The sequence below is a fragment of the Vicia villosa genome, unplaced genomic scaffold, assembly GCF_029867415.1.
Source record: "Vicia villosa cultivar HV-30 ecotype Madison, WI unplaced genomic scaffold, Vvil1.0 ctg.000643F_1_1, whole genome shotgun sequence".
NCBI classification, from domain to species: Eukaryota; Viridiplantae; Streptophyta; class Magnoliopsida; order Fabales; family Fabaceae; genus Vicia; species Vicia villosa.
The window spans coordinates 498,292-520,010 of record NW_026705287.1 but is presented as its reverse complement, the minus strand read 5'-3'; the positions used below and the strand labels follow the sequence as shown (position 1 = coordinate 520,010).

The window sequence follows — 21,719 nt, the reverse complement described above, 5'->3', positions numbered from 1 at the left end:
TATAACAATTTATATTTAAGTTATTCTTTATTAATAATAACTCACTTTAATTATATTATAACTATATTATAAATAAATATATTTTTAAAATAAAATCAAAAGAAATTTGAAATTTTGGTTAATTCAGATATGCACATCCGAATTAACCAATATCTCAAATTTCTTGATCCTAAAGTTTTATAGGGTACCTTCTGATATGCATATCCGAAAGATATTTTGAAATTTTCAGAGTGTTTTTCACTGTATATGTACACGAGTGTTAAAAAAATTCTCTTTCTTTAGTATAAGTTTTTGACGTAGAAAATGGACCCAAGTATATCCAATTTAGCCTTTATTATTTCAAAAACTTGGTTCTAATATGCACCCAAGTATATCCAATTTAGCCTTTATTATTTCAAAAACTTGGTTCTAATATGCATTTTCTAATTTTAATTTGAGAATGATGAAGACTTTTTTTTCCAAAAAAATATATAAAAAGAAAATAGGTACAAAAATGAGGGGCGCAATAACCTAACTTGTTCTCGGTAAAATCCAACAAAACACTTGGAGGAATTCCACCAAATAAAACAATTAACCTGTAAACCTAGATTAACAAATTTATCTGCACACTGATTACCCTCCTTAAATATGTGCGAAGCAAAAAAATTAACTTTACGTAGCTTAAATAAACAAGTATCCCATCTATTCCTTAATTTCCACGGAACCACCTTAGAATTGCTAAAAGCCGACACCACTAAAGAGGAATCAGACTCCAACCAAAGATTCAACCAACTATTACCAATAGCAATCTCCATGGCCAGAATTGCCTCCATGAACTCCGCAAAGAGAGCATTAGCAGAACTCAAATTACAATCAAAACTACCATGATGATCGCCAACCTCATTACGAAAGATACCGCCACACCCAGCCAACAGAGGCAAAATAAATTGCAACCTAAATTACTACCCAAATTAAAATGAATAGAAAAAACAATTTAAGAGATAAAATAAGTTGCTCTAATTTATAGTAAATATGAATTAAAATTATGATTAACGAATAAATTGATTCATACTTATTTATACTTAAAATAAATAATTAATTAATTTAAAGAAAAATAGAGATGTTGAACAGTACTATTTATTACAGCATACTTTTCATTTTCTTGATTAAATGCCAGTTTCCATCTTAAAGCATTTTATTGTTCATACCTCATTCCCCTTAAAGCATAGAAATCAGTAAATTAAGAATAAGCTCATGGCCAATTTGAGTTACTGCAGCACCCCCGCCGTTAAAAAAACAAAAGCATTAGTAGCCACCAGTCTTGTAGCCGCACCGATACAAGATTTGCAGGCACCATCAAGGTTTTAAATACCAGGCATGGTAACAGTTATATTGCAGGGCATCACAGTCCAGATCTTTGTCGCAGACATTTAGTTAAAACTCCTGCACCATAATAAGAATGAACAGCTACACGGCCAATTAAGTTGAATCATTTGGTTCATAGTTTAACTTCATCATCATTGATCTGAAAGGGAGTTGCAATGTTAGAATTATGCTGGGGAAAATGCAAAAACTTTAACATACAAAGTAAATCAAATTTACCTGAACTGTGTCCAATGACATCAATTTCTTTTTTGAAATGCATCCTTCTCAAGTTGCCGACAGTAGGCATGTCCAGTAAAACACACTACAACATGAAAATCCAACTACAATTTATGAATGCTCTACTAGAAACTTGCCATTAACATTCTACATACAAGGTTCAATCTAGTAAGAGAGAGAAGCTCACCTATTTATGAACTGCGACATGACATAATGGCCTATCTCTTCACAATTGGGGGGTTCGTGCCAAAACAGTCCTTATCTATTGCTACTGCTGTACTGCAACTTTGGACCATGTTAAAGAGTTCAATCAGAGTTGCAAATTGGTGCACAAATAAGAGTAGCTTCTTGGCAGCCATATACCATATCATTAAGGAATCAGGATTGCAGAAGTTTTCCAAAACAAGATTAAAAAACAATTATTTCTAATTTGTTATAAGATATGGAAATGCTACAGCTCATAGTATGGTTAGACTGTAGCAAATCATTCAGGGTCCTTCAGCTAAGATACAACTGTCAACTCCATTTTCTTATAGAACTTCAATTACTTTTTTAATTTGGACTTTTAATTAAAATCAGCTTTTCTGTGAGGGAAAATTAACTTTAACTTTCTATCCTGAGAATCGAAACAGAAATATTTTTTCAGTAGATAATTTAATTTCAATAAAAATTCAAAACTGAGTACTTATCTTATCCTACAAAGTTGGTAAAACAATTATTGTCTCCTACCAAAAACTAGATATGACACTGAAGAATTGTACCAGAACTATTATAATATTTAACATCTTTTTGGGAATACAAAAATTCACCATGGATATAATCTAGAAACTTTAGCCAAAAATAGAAAACAATCGTTGTCAATACAAAGGTATGCAAGCACTACAAGAATTGTGTTTTACCCATCATTGTTTTACCATCTTTCATCGGTTCATTCCAGTCGATTCTTCTTCTTTCTGTTTCGATTGAAGTCATCGATGGACTCTTCTTCGGTAGAGAATCTCTTGACAGAGTGTTCATTTTCATCACCACTACAAGCAATGCCTCTCAAATCAGGTGCATGATATAGCTCAAATTTTTCGACAACCGGTCCATCATATATGAGATAAACTAATGTCTTCTTCACAATGAAACTATTCTCAAAAGCAACAACGACCTCTACTTTGTTACCTGGTTCCAAACTTGATACTATCCTCTGCCCTTCCTCATCTTTAAGAGAGTCTAATGTGTCTCTCTTATAAAGCTGAATGGTAGTCTTTGTGTAATTTTTCACTAACACCATTTTAAGGCCATCGGATGCTATGCCATCTGGGGTAGAAGTATAGACAATGCACATCACTGTATTCAAATTATGCCCTTCCACATAAGGCACTTCAAAAGTTACAGATGAATCTTCAGAATTAAAGGTTAACCAATTTGGATAACTATCACCGGGGAGAAAACAACCACCCCTTCCATTGACATCCATATTCTGCAAAAGTAAAAATTAGTTCAAAATTTAGTTACAAGTATACTAATACCACCTTATCAATTTATTCAACAATTAAGATATAATTTTCATCGTGAGGTATTTCATAATATTTTGAAAGTTACACATAAACAGTTGCTTGGAATCATAAAACAGACTATTAGTCCTACTTGAAATGATAATAATGCCAAATTGTATCACTCAAAAATTTCGAAAACTGTAAGTGTGCAACAGTTTCTATTTCAATAAACAAAGTCCATGCAAATGATGTCACAAATCAACATGCCACGAAATGGATCACTTGTAAATCCAATATATAAAATAACTAGCATTGAAGATGCAAACTCAAGTTCTTCTTAAGGGTAAGAAGTCTTTGTTGTAAATGTTAGCGTAAAATATTTTACACTGTCAATCAATAACAACTCATCATTTGTATGACTTTTAACATAGTTATGAGTAACATCCAATATTTTAATGGTCGAACAGTTACAATTGGTTGACAATGTTGAAAATATATACGTTGTCAATGCACAATCAGTTTTAAGAGTTTAACATTGTAACTTCAGGTGACGAAGTTTAAATCCCCCTCAAAGACGAATGTAAAATGGTGATTAGTACCCCTTTAATCTGATACAATTACTCACTTTTAAAATTAAATAAAAAAAAAAACTTATATGCATTATTGGGGGCAATCCTTACCTTACAAATGGTTTTGTAGGATTGAGTTAAGTCCAACCACAATTCTAAAATGGTATCAGCGTCAAGTTTATTATTCGTTAGGTGACCACCTATTAGGTTTCTACTATCAGGTCACATATCATTTATATTTACGCATCAAGAATAGTGATAGCAAAATTTGTAAAAATATGTTCATCTATGTTGGGTGTGAGAGGGTGTTAAGAGTCCATAGACGGTTAATATATGGTATGACTTTATAGGGTTGAATTAGGTCCAACCACAATTTTAATAATACAGAAGTTATTTAGTAGCAAATCAGGTGAAACCATGCCAAAAAATAGAGTATATATTTAGAGAGAGAAAAAAGGAGTAAACACGATAGGTCTTCCACACACTCGCACATATGTCATGTAAGCCGTTAATGACTAACTGATACCAAAATATAGGAAGACATAAAAACGAGAGACAGAGAGATTGTGTCAAACCTGTAAAATTTTCTCTTTCAGAATATTAGTGACTTGGCAATTTATTCCCAATTGAATTAAAAGAGACTTCGAGTAATGTTTTGATCCTGAAACATGCATTAGACTACAACATTGAATTAATGTACGAGTGGCACTATTTGATACTTGTGATGTAGTATCAGATGATTCCAAATCCTTATAACCTGTGGCATATATAGCATCCAAAATTATTTTAGCATGTGAAGAAAGTTGATCTTCAGATTTGCAATCCATCCAAATACTACGAATCCATGGAAGGTGGTAAGAAAAATATGATGCATCATAGGAACTATTACTTGTTACATCTAGAGCAACAAGAGATGACATCGCAGCATATGTCTGAAATGATGACTGGAGATTATTTGATGGATACATCCAAGAGCAAATGATATATGGAAACGCATCACATGAAAAATTTTCATAGCCGCACAGAGATATATATCCAATGTTTTCCGACCTTACCACTAAAAAGGGCACTCTGGCTTTAGATTCCATCTGTTCCAAGTCCTCTTCAAACTTTATAATCTTTAAACAACCAGAAAGAATGAGAGTTTTCAGAGATTTCAACTTATAGATGCTTTTTGGAAGGCTACATAGGCTAATACAGTCTTCCAAATTTATCAAAAGAATTTTATTGAGATGTCCAATGGTATAAGAAACCTCAGTCAACAACGGACAATCTTTGAGTACTATCTTTTCAAGATTAGGCATGTTTGAAAAGTCGGGGGTTTGTGTGAGACGGTGAGAATGACTAAGATTGAGAATTTTCAGCTTATCCATCCTCTGCAAGAACATAAGTAATATTGATGAACTTAGGAGAGACTCCAAAAGACAAATGGAAAGAATTACAATATATCACAAAGCATAAGAATGGAAAATAGCATATAATGTTGCATAAATTATTAACCCGTCTGAGAATTCCACCGAGAGTTCATAAATTTGAAATTTGAAATGTAAATTTTAAGTTTTTTTAATCAAATAGTTCTTTTTACTATATCAAAGTATTTGCACAACATTAATTATATCTTTGACTTGCAGTAGTTGTAATAGCTTTCATGATGATGTACACTAAATATATAGGTAAAAACCACTTTATAAGAAATCGTAATATCTAGGAAAATTATTTTGATTCATGCAAACTTCCTTACACCATCGCCCAATTATATATTGTTAAATGTTTACAGAAAAAGTTTCATTATCACAACACAACAAGGACTAAAAAATTAATTATTACCAAGAAATGTTGAGATGTTTAAATTTTACATTTAAACAAATATGAGAAGTGATAATGTAATAACTCATGAAGTGTGAAAATCTAAAATAAAAAATAATACCATAGTCTTATTCCATCGAAAATCAACATTACTGTTCTCTAACTCGATGGAAACCAAATTTTCTCGATGGAAATTTGTAGGTATGTGACATAATCCACTCCATGACAGCCATCTCAGATCTTTTGAAACATATTCAAAATCTCCTTCAAGTTTTACCTCAGCAAGTTGAAGCAATCTGAGTCTTTTCATCTTTTGAAATGCTTTGGTGCTAAAACATTTTACATTTGCACTAGGCAGCTTCAAAACCAGTCCCATAACACATTTTTTCCCCTATCAAATATAATGGACCAAAAAGCAAAAGCATGTCAAAAAAAATTGAAGCAACAAGGCAGGTATAAAACTTGCCATGAAACCAATCACTTGTTATCAGCAAGAAGTCAGGAAGCACAAAAAGATTCACAACCAAACTAATTTTCGATGATATCGTGATAATCAACAAAACAAATAGATGCGTACAACTATAAATGTTTCTTTTATCTTTAAATATTTTAAACTAATCATTTAAAATGAATGAAAAGAATAGTATAATAAGTACTTACAGTTTGTCTTGATAATATGTCAATTACATGATCCTGAGACCACAACCTGCTACGCTTTTCAGGCACCCTTGGTGATTCCTCTCGAATGATTTTTCTTCCCATATCTCGCAGCAAATCATGCATTCCAATCATGTTCTTATCATCAACAGTCACAAGGCTACGCTCAACGAGGATGTTTATTCCAATTTCAGCAGAAAGTCCGCAGTCATTTAGTATAAGTATAACATCACTTCGGTCCATCCCGAGCTATGTCAAGGAATATTTCTTGCTCATCATCGTCATTTAAACCATCATAACTTATTCTTAACTTTTTATACACTTGACTATTAGGAATTCTTTTGAGTTTCTCCAATACAAGTTCCCAATCCAATTCTGTCTTATTAAACAAATTTGACCCAAGGACTTCGAGAGCTAGCGGCAATCCCCCAGAATATTTAACTACATTTTTGGAAATTCTAACAAAATCTATTGTAGGACTCGCTTGCTTGAATGTATTCCAACTAAAAAGTTCTATTGATTCACTTTCATTCATTACTGACATTTTGTATATATTGTCAACTCTCCCTTTAAGTAAATGAAGATCTCTGGTAGTGATTATTATTATACTCCCTGGACCAAACCATTCACGACTTCCACAAAAAATATTCAGTTGGTCTAACGTACTCACATCATCAAGTATAATAAGCACTTTTTTTTCACTGAGTTTAGATTGTAATGTGTTTATTCCAGACTCAATGTGTGGTATTTTTATTGTCATTTCTTTGAAGATATCAAATAGAAGTTGCTCTAGTAAACCCACTAGTCCAGCAATTTTCTCCCCATTTTCCCTAATATTAGCAAGGAAGCTCCTACCATCAAAATTGCGGCCAATTTTATTGTAAATGGCTTTTGCAATGGTTGTTTTGCCAATTCCTCCCATGCCCCACATCCCTAGAAGTAGAACTTCATTTGATTGAATGGGTAGAAGTTGAATAACATCTTGCACTCGAGATTCAACTCCCACGGGATTATGCGAAATAAACAAGTCTATCTTGTTGAGCAAATGTGAAATTTTGTCAACAATTCTTTTGATATCCTCACTTTCATTCCTACACAAATAGAATATATATATATATATATATATATATATATATATATATATATATATATATATATATATATATATATATATATATATATATATATATATATATATATATATATATATATATATGTATATATATGCATACATACATGTTGATATGTATCAAAAGTAGAGGCAAAGTTTGTGTAAGAAAATATATATACCTGGAGTTTAGTATTACAAACCCTGCGATGCTAGCTGCCTCATGAAGCGCGTTATCCCAACTTGACTTCAATTCTATTTCTGCTTCAAAGCTCATGTTCCTCTTTTTCTTCAACATTTTGTTAAAAAGACGTATAAAAGCTTTTCCAAAACCACCTTTCCGATGACGCACATAAGAGGGATCTAAGTGGTAGAACACTGGCACAACCACCTGCCCTATGGTTCTTCGACACTCCATTATTTTTAACAACTCATCTATACACCATTGTGAATCAGCATAATTTGTTTGTGAAATATGAAGCTGAAAGTGATAGTTTATTAAACAAACACAGTGGCATTATATAGCCTTACAGGAGAAACAAAAAATAACAGTAGCAAGCTAAAAACTAGGAAACAGATTCCACTACAGCTAGAAACTAGGAAATATTCCACTACAGCTAGAAACTAGGAAATAACAGTAAATGACTTATTCAACTAAGACAAATTCAAACTCCAACATACCCTCCCTTAAGCTTAACTCTCCTGAATTAAGCTTACTTCAGACAAGTTAACAATTCCAAGTAATGCTCTCAGCTTCTCGAACTGTTCCAACTTCAACGGCTTCGTAAAAATATCCGCAACTTGGTTTCCTGTTGCACAATACTCCAGCTTAACAGTTTCGCCATTCACCAGCTCTCTGAGATAATGAAACCTTACTTCAATATGCTTACTTTTCCCGTGAAGGACTGGATGTTTAGACAAAGCAATCGTCGAACTGTTGTCACAATGAATGACGGTTGCAGACTCTTCTTCAGCTCCAATCTTCTCTAAGATCCTTCTAATCCACACACATTGACAAGCACAAAAGGCAGCGGCAATATATTCGGCCTCAGTGGTGGAAAGGGCGACAACAGGCTGCTTTTTCGATGCCCAAGAAATCGCACCAGACCCTATCAGGAACACACAGCCTGTTGTGCTTCTCCGATCATCCAAATCGCCGGCGTAGTCGCTATCCGTGAATGCCATAAGTCTCGTACTGCTGCTTTCACTTCTCCTGTAGAAGATTCCGAGTTCGATTGTACCTTTTAAGTATCTTAAGATCCTCTTCGCAGCAAGCCAATGTGACATTCTTGGATTTGCCATGAATCGACTTATGAGACATACTCCATACATTAAATCTGGCCTAGTCACTGTTAGATACATAAGACTCCCAACCACTTGCTTGAACGTAGTTGCATCCACCTTCTCGCCATTCTCATCTTTTGTGAGCTTCGTTCCCGGCACAATTGGATTTTTAACAGCATTGCTTTCTTCCATTCCAAACCTTGCTAAAACTTCACGAGCATACCGTTTTTGACAAATAAAAATCCCATTAACACTCTGCTTCACTTCTACCCCAAGAAAATGTTTCATTTTTCCCAAATCTGACATCTCAAATTCCATCATCATCGACTTCTTAAACTCATCACACATAGCTCTATCATTTCCAGTGAATATTAAGTCATCAACATACAAGCTGACAATAAGAATTTTACCTCCTTTCGTCTTGGTAAATAGGGTATGCTCGCTCGGACACCTCTCAAACTCCTCATCCAAGAAATATCCTTCGATACGGCTGTACCAAGCTCTTGGGGCTTGTTTGAGCCCATACAATGCCTTCCTCAGCTTGTACACTTTCTCCTCTTCTCCTTTCTTTATGAATCCCTCCGGTTGTCGCACATACACATTCTCTTTTAGTTCCCCGTGTAGAAACGCACTTTTGACATCTAATTGGAAGATTTCCCAATTTGATTGTGTTGCAACCGCAAGTATAGTTCGAATCGTATCAAGCCTGGCCACCGGAGCAAAGACTTCGGTATAGTCTATGCCATAACATTGAGCATATCCCTTCGCCACCAACCTCGCCTTGTATTTGTCGACTTTACCATCTTCATTCAGCTTTGTTTTATACACCCATTTCACTCCAATTGGTGTAAAACCTGCAGGTAAGATAGTTAGCTCCCATGTGTTGTTTTTCTCGATCGATTCGATCTCGTTTTTCATTGCTTCTCTCCACACCTTGTATTTCATTGCTTCTTCGAATTTGACTGGATCGTTTTCTGTCATCATCATCAATAACATGACCGATAAGTTTTCTTCCTCATCTTCTCCTTCACCTGTGACATAATCAGCCAAATAACCAGGTGGTCTCCTTACCCGCGGGCCTGCAACCACTTCTCTTTCAATTGATCTTGATGGAGATGACGAAATTGGACTGGGCAGAGGGGAGACTAGGCTTGGCGGTGTCGAATTACCACCAGATGCGGAAGACTGAGACGAACCAGAAGGCGGCAAATTCATAGTTGACGGAGGACAAGACATGTCACATTTTCTCTCTTCTGTATTTTGTTCTTCTCCACATTCGAGTATTTTCTCTTTTGCACCAGTTTGATTCCAATCCCAGCTTTTGTCTTCATCAAACACTACATCTTTGCTTATCACAATTGTTTTCTTAACTGGATCATACAGCCTCCATGCTTTCGATTCTTCACTGACTCCGAGAAAAACACATTTCTTGCTTTTGTCATCTAGTTTTCTCCTCTTTTGATCGGGTATGTGCGCATATGCTATGCACCCAAAGACACGAAAATACTCCACCTTAGGTTTTGAACCGCTCCAAGCTTCTTCAGGTGTCATGTCTTCTACTGCTGCTGTTGGTGATCGATTCTGGATGTGGACACTCCATCTTGTAGCTTCAGACCAAAACTCCTTTGGGACTTGTCTCTCACTCAGCATAGATCGTACCACATTCATTATCGTTCTATTCTTCCTCTCTGCCACTCCGTTCTGTTGTGGCGTAAATGCAGCCGTCAATTGCCGGGTGATACCATGAGTTTTACAAAACTCTCCGAATTCATTAGACGTGAATTCCCCTCCGCGGTCTGTCCTCAGGCAAGTGATGAAGGTTCCAATCTCCTTTTCAACACTTGCTTTGAAAGCCTTGAAGGTGATGAGTGCCTCTGATTTTTCATGGAGAAAATAAACCCAAGCTTTTCTAGTGAAATCATCAATGAAAGTCAAAATGTACCGCTTTCCGCTGTGTGAAATTGGTGTAATCGGACCACATATATCCGAGTGCACCAGCTGCAGCTGTCTCGATGCACGCCAGAGGCTCCTTTTTGACATTGATACTCTATGTTGTTTTCCAGTCAGACACACCGCACATATCTCCTTCGTGGACTTCAGCATCGGCAGCCCAATAACCATCTTCTTTTGTGCAAGTTGTTTTAGAGCTTCTTGGTTTAAATGCCCAAAACGGCGATGCCACAAATTCGTCTCCTTCTCGATCACCTCTTCTGTCTTCAAGCACATCATGTTTTTCTGCAATTTGGATGTTAGAAGAAAGAACATCCTGTTTCCACTCATGTTAGTCTCCATGATTGCACCTTTCTTGGGATGATATACTTTGCAGGTTCCATCACGAATCAAAATTGCCAAGCCTCTCTCCTGCAATTGTCCAAGGCTTAGTAAATTGTTCTTGAGCTCCGGGACATAATAAACTTCAGGGATGACTTGGGTGGCTCCGTTAACTTGTATTTTCACGCTTCCTTTTCCCACCACCGACATTCTTGTGTCGTTTCCAAGTTTCACAGATCGATTGAAACCTTCTTCCAAATCAAAAAACCAATCTTTGCATCCGGTCATATGATTGCTGCACCCGGAATCAAGGAACAAAACTTCTTCTCTGTTTGCCCGGTGTTTCTCAAGATAAGACATCAAGAGCAACTCCTCTTCTTCTTCTAGTTCAGCATAATTCGCCTTCTTTTCCCATTCGGGACACTCGTTCTGATAGTGCCCTAACTGGTGACATTTGTAGCACTCGATAATGGCACGGTCGATTACGTTTCTTCCTCTTCCTCTACCGCGTCCTCCTCGAAACATTCCGCGACCTCTTCCTCTACTAGGTCTTTCATCTTGAGACACTTTTAGTACCATCTCTTCTTGCACATATCCATTCAATCGCTGCTCATGGACAAGTAGGCTGCCATGTAATTCATCAATACTCATCGTGCTCAGATCATTCGATTCCTCAATCGAACACACCACATAGTTGAATCTCGAGGTTAGCGATCTGAGAATTTTGCTCACGATCGTGCTCTGCTCCATTGATTCACCATTCACCTTCATCTTGTTCACCACTGTCAAGGTTCTTCCTAGGAAAGTGTCGATCCTCTCTCCTTCTTTCATGGCCAGCAATTCGAACTCCCTTCTCAAAGCTTGCAATTGCGCCCTTTTCACCTTTGTAGAGCCCTGATACTTCTTTTTCATGGATTCCCAGATCGCCTTAGAGGTACCTTTGTCAAGAATAGTTTCCAGAATCTCTCTGTCAATGGACTGGAACAAGAAATTCTTGACCTTCAAATCCTTCAACTTCGCCTCTTCTACAGATTTGTTTTGCACCTCACTCGCCCGTGTTGTTTTGACCGACATCGTCGGAATCCCATCTTCCACCAGGCTCCACAATTCTCTGCTTCGCAGAAAATTCTCCATCGTCATGGACCAGAAATCGTAATGACCATCAAATTTTGGGATGGCCGGCTGCACAAATTTTTCTGATCTCTCTGACATCTCTCTCGATCACTTTCTCACACAGGTTCTTGCTCTGGTACCAAATGTGAAATATGAAGCTGAAAGTGATAGTTTATTAAACAAACACAGTGGCATTATATAGCCTTACAGGAGAAACAAAAAATAACAGTAGCAAGCTAAAAACTAGGAAACAGATTCCACTACAGCTAGAAACTAGGAAATATTCCACTACAGCTAGAAACTAGGAAATAACAGTAAATGACTTATTCAACTAAGACAAATTCAAACTCCAACATTGTTGAGAAAACAATTATAGAAATCCGAGACTGCTGGATTGCTAATGATAAAGATTGTGAAATGTGATCTCCTCTTTGAAGGTCATTATCGTCAATAAAAACTTTAATTCCGGCATTCAGAAGAGCGGTACAGAGATGTGAAGTGAAGGAAGCACGAGTATCTTCTCCTCTGAAACTTAAGAACACGTCATGGATCTTTAATACGGGTTCAGGTTCAGGTTCCGGTTCCGGTTCCGATTCCGAGTTCGAATCGTATACTATAATAACAATAATAATAAAAAGAGAGAAAAAGAATCAAAAGCTAAATTCATGTAATCTATAACTAAAAAATAATAATAATCTATTCATCACCTTGTTCCGTAGTTGGAAGTTGCGATTTTGAAGAGGATGAGGAAGGATTTTCATTCTCCATTTGATTGAATTGGAAAATGGCGGAAAAGAAACGGTGAAGGTGAAACCTTCCTAACAACAACTTTAAAACCCCAAGTTGGAAAGGAAGAGGAGAAGCAATTGTGTGAACTTCAAAGTCGTCGGAGGTAGGAGTGTATTGGGTCAACAGTGACGCGGCATAGATAATAAATAGGGCTGTTTTTGAAGCGCTGGAGAACCGGACCAGAAAACCGGACCGGTAGAACCCATCAATGGACCCGCCGAAATGTTATTCGGTCCGGGAATGAATAACTTTTTTATCCGATACCAAAATAGATACTATATTGGATATACCCGATTTACCCGGACCATCATTGTTTTGATCCGGTCCGGATTTCCCTAATTACTATTTCGGTCCTATTCTCGGAATAGCAAATATCCGGACCGGACCGATAACGGCCATAATTATAACAATTCCACACAATATGTTAATAGAGTTTCTTAATACACTCTTTTGGATTGTTAGAGGGTTTTTTGGCGAAATTTTCATAATGCTGCTCCTTCATTATATTTTAGTTTTTTATAGAATAAGTTCGGAGATGCATCCCAAATGTAATAAATGGTAGCTTTTGGATACACTTATCTGAAATAAACACTGACCGCAACAAAAAAAAGGATGTTGATAGAAGATTTGTGACAATGGACCTCATCCAAGTTTGACCTCTAGTTTATTTTTTAAATACGAAAAAATTCGCTTTTATATTTAAACAAAAGCAAGTAGTTGTTAGCTGGAGATTTCGACTAATGATTATGTTCTTCGAAGATATATGTCTCGAAGAAAGAATGGTTGTTGAATGGCTATTTTTAAGATTGTGATGTGGTGACTGAACAATTGGACCATATCTATCAGGACCTGTACTCTTCCCATAGTGGCTAAAATTGTTTGAAGAATTTTATTTTTCCAACTCTCACATCTGAACAGTGAGGATACTATTTATGCTAAATGTGGGGGAAGGATATTTTAGTTAGGATTTCCCTGTTTTCTAATCATAGGATTTTATTTTGCTTCTAGAATTATTTCATTGCTTTTTGTTTCCTGGATTATAATTTACAATTTTCTTATGCTATTGGTTCATTTTGGTGATTTTGGAATAGTTCTATTTTGATTCTGGAAAAATTCTGCTACTTTAGCATTAAAACTTAAATTTTGCATCATTTAGTCTAAATTAATTTGCACATGTATGTTTACTGTTATACAATTCCATTAATGCTTGATTATATAAATATGTGTGTGCTTATAATTTACTGATTGAAAATTTCCATCTGATACGAAAGAATAACTAAGTCTGCTATCTAAAATTCTGCATAAACCAAGCCTTTGGAAAAATACTGAAATAGCTCTGTGCCCCTCGGCACAGGCTTATTACGACCGGCACAAAAATCAAGTGTGTCGTCCCTCACATGTGTGCCCCGCTCGACACAGAAGACATCCTTGTTACGTTTCTGGTTTTTAAACCAGAAACGTTTCTTCCCCCCTTATCTTCTCCAACGTTTCACACTTTCAAAACCCATTAAACTCATTCAAACCCCATTATCACATTCACTCTCACCATTCAAATTCTCATTTACTCACAATTGAAACCCATTTTCTCTACTTGAACTCTCCCTCTATATATTTTCTATCGTGAATGAAGCAACTGGAAAACTCATCGAAAAACAATGAAGTCGCCATCAAGTGTTTATTTATCCCACGAGAAGGGAAAGGAAAACATCGAGTAAAACCTAAAAGAAAACAAACAAAGGGTCTTACGACCAAGAGAAAGGGTAAGGGAGTCGGTTACGCAAGGGAAAGGGATTAGCACCCCTCACGTCCGTCGTACTCGACGGGATCAACTCTTGTTAGTTCTATTCTATGGGTGTTAAAAGTCTAAGTCTAAAACTTAATGCTACGGGAATGCAATGCATGAAAAATGTAGGGAAAATAAAGTTGTGCTCGCTTGGGCCTTACCCTAATGCCTACATATCTTTTTTGAGGAATCAGAGTTACCGTAGTTCGGCTCAATATTTTCTGTTTGTTTGTGTTTTTTATTGAACAGTTACATTCGCACTCCGCTGCTCGACCTTTGGAGACTTAAGCTGGGGAATGAAGCGGAAATAACAATGTTCTTACCTAACCAGGCAAAGCTAACAAGCAAAAGAGCTTGGTTGATGTTTTTTGATGTGGATACAGGTGATCTAGAGTCCAATGCAGGGATGCCCACCTTTCTCCATTTTTTAGAAGTCTGAAATTTATTAAGTATTTTGTGTGTTTTTTAAGGTAGATAGTGGTGAATTAAATCCAAATGCAAGGATACTCACCCTTCTCCACTTATTAAGTTTTTTAGTTGGTATTATTTAGGGGAATTAATTTGAATATTTATTAGATGTTTTAAAGGTTGAAAAGAAAAAGATGACCTAAACTAAAAGGGAGACTAATCAAAACCTAATGTTGACATGCCTGGATAACTATCCTAATGTCTAGACGGTTTACCTTGAATAAGGTAGAATCGTATCCTAAGGGAACATGACATAAGCAAAAGAAGGAGGTGAGAACCTCAAAGGAATGAGATAACCATCTCAAAAGGAAAAACAAACACAGATAAGAAGTAACCATTTCTATAATATGAGATAACCATCTCAGAAGAAAATAAATACAAACAAGAAGTAACCACTTCAAAGATATGAGATAACCATCTCAAAAGGAAGCAAACATAAACAAGAAATAAACACTTCAAAGAAATGAGATGAACATCTCAAAAGAAATCAAACACAAACAAGAAGTAACCACTTCAAGAACATGAGATAATCATCTCAAAAGAAATCACACACAAATAAGAAGTAAACACTTCAAGAACATTAGATAACCATCTCAAAAGAAAAGAAATACTACTTAAACAAGTAGAGAAAATAAAGAAGTAATCACTTCTAAAAGATAAACATCTTAAAAGGAAACAAACTTACTACTTAAACAAGTAGAGAAGGAAATGGTTTAAGAACCAATCTAGGTCAAGACTTTAGAGGAGAATGTAACTTATAGAATAACTTATCTCAATATCAAAACTCAATCACATGAGTAGTCATGGACCATAGGCAACAAAAATATAACATAAAAGTTGTGATGTCATACCATTGAGGAATCCTTTCGCAAGAATTTTCCTTTAACGGCCAAACCTTCACCAACATTCGAAGGTTTTGTTGAAACATATTCTGTTAATGTTTTGAATATTACAAACTATTTTATCTAAAGAAACTCCAAAGTGATTTCATCAATTAATCATCTAAATAATTTATGGTCTCTATCAAACAAAGAGTTAAAATGATGATTCAAGATTGAGCTGACAAAGAACAAAGCTTTAAGAACATATGGATTCTCAGAAGTTAAACAAGTTACTCTTCAGAATTATGGTCTCAGAGTTACTCTTCAGAATGACAGTCCCAGAGTTACTCTCCAGAATTATGGCCCCAGAGTTACTCTCCAGAATCATGGTCCCACAGTTACTAGTCCCAGAGTTACGTGTTCCAGAGTTACTCGTCCCAGAGTTACTAGTCCCAGAGTTACGTGTTCCAGAGTTACTCGTCCCAGAGTTACTCGTCCCAGAGTTACTTGTCCCAGAGTTACTCGTCCCAGAGTTACTCGTCCAGATTTACTTTGCCAAGAATAAGTCTTTGTTGAAATGGTCAAATGTCAGAACTTGCAGATTGTCAGCAGTACCAAGTCAAACCAAGACCAAGTCCAAAGCTGCCAGCACTTCTCATGAGAAACTCTCGGCACTTCCTTCTCCTTTGCTTTGCTCTATAAATACAAGACTTATGCTTCATTCTTATGCACCAAAAAAAATATCCACAAGCATACAAAGAAAACCAAAGTCTTTATTCACAAAGCAATCATACTCTCTATATATTATCTTTAGCTCTCACTCCCATATAGTGATCAAAATATATTAAGAGTTATCATACACATTCTATATTTAAATACTCACTGCCATATGGAGAGTATTTAGGAACTTATTGTAAACCTACTAAGATCACAAAGTATATCATAGATATACAAACCAATCATTTTGTAAGCTATCTGTAAGCTATACCATTCAGAAGTGTAAGCCTGGTGAGGCTAAGAATACATAGAAGAAAAAGCCATTGTAAGAAGTATTTGATAAAGGATAATCTCACAGGGTGTGGGGACTGGACTAGCCAAGTTGGTGACCCAGGATAAGTTTTCTTGTGTTCTTTAGTTATTGTCTTGTTCTTATATTATTCATACACTATATTTTATCACACACATTAACACTAATTATTTAAACCTCTAAAGACATTACTAATCACTTTCTTCTTATTAAAGGCAACCTTTTTAAATACTAAGATAAATTTTAAAAGGGACACAATCCAACCCCCCTTGTTGTGTCGCACCTTATTCCATCAATTGGTATCAGAGCACCGGGCTCTAAATATACAGAACACTTAACCGTGTTAGAGTTAATCGATCAAACAGGAAATGGCTGATACAAAGTTTATAGCTGAAGGAGGATCATCACATAGGCCTCCTTACTTTAATGGTTCTGACTACTACTACTGGAAAGGTAAGATGAGATTGTTTCTACTATCTCAAGATAACAACATGTGGTCTGTGGTTGAAAATGGCAACTACACACCAATGACTACTGCAACAGACACAGTTGCGTCAGTTCCAAAAATTCAGTCACAATGGACAAAAGAAGAAAACGACAAGGTACTACTAAACTCTAAAGCTCAATTTATATTATCATGTGCTCTTAGCAGGGAAGAATACGACCGGATAGAAGAATGCACAACTGCCAAAGAAATCTGGGATGCTCTCAAAATACATCATGAAGGAACAAATCATGTTAAAGAAGAAAGAATTGATCTAGGAGTCAGGAAATTTGAAACCTTTGAGATGAAGGAAGAAGAAACCATAGATGAAATGTTCTCTAGATTCACTATAATTGTCAATGAACTAAGATCACTGGGAAAAGCTTATTCTGCTCATGAAAGAATTAGAAAAATTCTAAGATGTCTCCCAAAGATTTGGAGACCTATGGTAACAGCTATCTCACAAGCAAAAGATCTAAAGATTCTACAAGTTGAAGAACTTATAGGATCTCTTCGTGCTCATGAAAGTATCCTCAATGAAGATAAACCACAAAGAAAAGGTAAAATGATAGCTCTTAAAACCTCTCATAATTCTGCATCTCAAATCTCCACCTCACAAGGAATAACTGAAGAAGAGACCGGATTTCTATCTGAGGATGAAAATGATTTGGCTTTAATCTCTAGAAGAATTCAACAAATGATTTTGAAAAGAAATCAAAACAGAAAATCATTTCAACCCAGGAAAGATTACCAGAAACCTGAGATTGATAAAAGCAAGATTACATGTTATGGATGCAACAAACTTGGACACTTCAAAACAGAATGCCCACTCAAAACTCATAGGAATTTTTCCTCTAAAAAGAAATCTATGCTTGCACAATGGGATGACTCAGAGAACTCTAACTCTGAAGCTGAAGATGAGGAAGCTAACCTATGCCTGATGACTAACTCCGATTCTGAAGAGGTAAGTACACTAAACTCCTGTTATACTTGCAAAGAAATAGGAATTTTATTTGACAACCTATTAGAAGATTCAAATATCTTAACTCAAAAATGCTTATTTCAAAAAGAACAAATTCTTACTCTTAAAACTGAAAAAGAAGATCTAATAAAATCCAACTTAAAACATTTAGAAACCATTAAGGAGTTACAAAAGGCATATTCTTATTTGTCATTACATCAGAAAGTTATTAATGAAAAAATCAAACCTCTTAACAATCAAGATAAAATTGAAAGTCTTGAAAATCAAGTAGAAACTCTCACCAAAGATATAACCTCCTTTGTAAAATCTACTGAAACATTTCAAAAAATAATGGGATCTCAATCAGGGGTCTTTGATAAAGCTGGATTAGGATTTAAACAATCTGAAAATCAAATGATTTATGAGAATTTTTTTCTTCCAAATAAAAATAGAACCAAGACTCAAACAAAAGAAAAAAACTATTTTACAGGAGAAAAACATTATCAAACCAAAATGTTGTTATTGCAAGAAAACCAATCATCTTGAAAAACATTGTTATTTCAAAAAGAAAACCAATATATCAAATGATCATATTTCTAACAACAAAGGACCCAAAGAAATATGGGTACCTAAAAGATTACTAACACATAATGCAGGAATGTCTTCTGACCCTCAAGAAAAAGCCTTGGTACTTGGACAGTGGCTGCTCAAGACATATGACTGGAGATAGGGAAAGTTTTGTCTCTTTCAAAAATAAAGAAGGAGGAACTGTAACCTTTGGAAACAATGATAAAGCAAAAATCAAAGGTATTGGTTCCATAGGTAAAAAAGGTAATATCTTTATAAACAATGTGCAATATGTGGAAGGATTAAAACACAATCTTCTTAGCATTAGTCAATTATGTGATGATGGCTATGAAGTTAGTTTTAATCAAAATTCATGCATTGTAAAAATCCCATCTTCTGACAAAATTATTTTTCTAGGAAAAAGGCACAAAAATCTTTACACATTTTATTTAGATAATCTTTCATCTGAATCTTGCCTTTTATCTAGGGAAAAGGATAAGTGGCTATGGCACAGAAGATGTGGTCATACAAGTATGAAGAATATTTCAACACTTTCAAAATTAGATCTTGTTAGAGGTCTTCCCAAACTCAATTTTGAAAAAGACTCAATTTGTGAAGCTTGCATAAAAGGCAAACAGGTCAAAAGTAGTTTTCATTCAAAAAATATTGTGTCAACACACAAACCTTTGGAACTCCCATATTGATTTATTTGGTCCTGTAAAAACTTCAAGTCTAAGTGGAAAAAGATATGGCTTTGTCATTGTTGATGATTTCTCAAGGTACACATGGGTACTTTTCTTAAAAAATAAAGATGACTCTTTTGAAGCATTCAAAATCTTTTGCAAAAAAGTTCAAAATGAAAGAAACTCAAATATTGTTGTTGTAAGAAGTGATCATGGAGGAGAATTTGAAAATATTTCCTTTAAAACCTTCTTTGATGAAAATGGTATATCTCACAATTTCTCTTGTCCAAGAACACCTCAACAAAATGGTGTTGTAGAAAGGAAAAATAGAACTTTACAAGAAATGGCTAGAACTATGATAAATGAATCAAATGTTGAAAAATATTTCTGGGCTGAAGCTATCAATACTTCTTGCTATGTTTTAAATAGAGTAACCATAAGGAAAATTTTGAAGAAAACTCCTTATGAACTATGGAAAAATAGAACTCCAAATATTTCATATTTTCATATCTTTGGATGCTATTGCTATATTCTTAACAACAAAGATTCTCTAGGAAAATTTGATTCAAAATCTGAAAAAGGCATCTTTCTTGGTTATTCCTCAACATCAAAAGGTTACCGAATTTACAATTTGAAAAATCAATGTGTAGAAGAAAGCATGCATGTTATGTTTGATGAACTAAATGTTGCAGCGTTAGAAAATTCTCACGAGGATGAAGTAACCGATTTAGAAGCAATTCCTAACACTCAACCAACAGATACAAGCAACACTATGAACATTATCCAAGAAGCTAAAAACAACTCTGAACAACCTACAACAAATCCTCCAAAAGGATGGAAAAGTGTAACTGATCATCCTCATGAACAAATAATAGGAGACACCTCTGATCAGGTAAGAACTAGAAATTTCTTTAAAGATAACTCTAATAACATGGCAATGATATCTCAGGTAGAACCAAAAAATATCAATGATGCATTAAAAGATGAATATTGGATGGAAGCCATGACAGAATAATTATCTCAGTTTGAGAAAAGCCAAGTTTGGAAACTAGTTCCTTACCCTCAAGATAAAACTATTATTGGTACAAGATGGGTGTTCAGAAATAAACTTGATGAAAATGGAAAAGTAATCAGAAACAAAGCTAGACTCGTAGCTCAAGGCTATAATCAACAAGAAGGTATAGATTATGATGAAACATATGCACCAGTGGCAAGGTTAGAAGCTATTCGAATTCTTTTAGCATATGCTGCTCATAAAAATATTAAACTCTTTCAAATGGATGTAAAAAGTGCATTTTTAAATGGGTTCCTAAACGAGGAAGTATATGTTCATCAACCACCTGGTTTTGAAAAACATTCTCATTCTAATCACGTTTTTAAACTAACAAAAGCATTATATGGTCTTAAACAAGCTCCTAGAGCTTGGTATGAAAGACTTAGTATTTTTCTCATTAAAAATGATTTTCTCAAAGGAAAAATTGATACAACTCTTTTCAAAAAATCACACAAAAATGACTTACTAATAGTTCAAGTTTATGTTGATGACATCATATTTGGGTCAACCAATGAAAAAATGTGTGATGATTTTTCAAAACTGATGCAAAGTGAATTTGAAATGAGTATGATGGGTGAACTCAACTTCTTTCTGGGTTTACAAATAAAACAACTCAAAAATGGCATTTTCATATGTCAAGAAAAATACATTAAAGATTTATTAAAAAAATTTGGAATGAATGAAGCAAAAATTATGGTAACACCTATGCATCCATCTTCTAATCTTGATAAAGATGAACAAGGACTATCCGTATCAGAAAAAGAATATCGAGGTATGATTGGTTCATTATTATATTTAACTGCCAGTAGACCTGACATTGTCTTTTCAGTAGGTCTTTGTGTACGTTTTCAAACTGACCCTAAGGAATCACATTTGACTGCTGTCAAACGCATCTTTCGATATCCCGTTGGTACCACTGACATTGGTTTATGGTATGAAAAAGGAAATCACATCAACTTAATAGCTTACTGTGATGCTGACTATGCTGGAGACAAAATAGAAAGAAAAAGTACAAGTGGAGCCTGTCAATTTCTAGGACAAGCTCTTATTACATGGTCTTGCAGAAAACAAAATACAATTGCTCTATCAACAACTGAAGCAGAATATGTGTCTGCCGCAAATTGCTGCTCACAAATTTTATGGATAAAAAATCAACTAGAAGACTACTCACTTCAATACTCCAAGGTATCAATTTTTTGTGATAATACT

At 35.1% G+C, this 21,719-nt stretch overlaps 1 pseudogene; it reads right to left on the bottom strand.

The window, feature by feature from the left end:
• Positions 1-999: 999 nt before the first annotated feature.
• On the bottom strand, positions 1,000-12,780 carry LOC131630067 (disease resistance protein RPV1-like; annotated as a pseudogene).
• Positions 12,781-21,719: the final 8,939 nt, after the last annotated feature.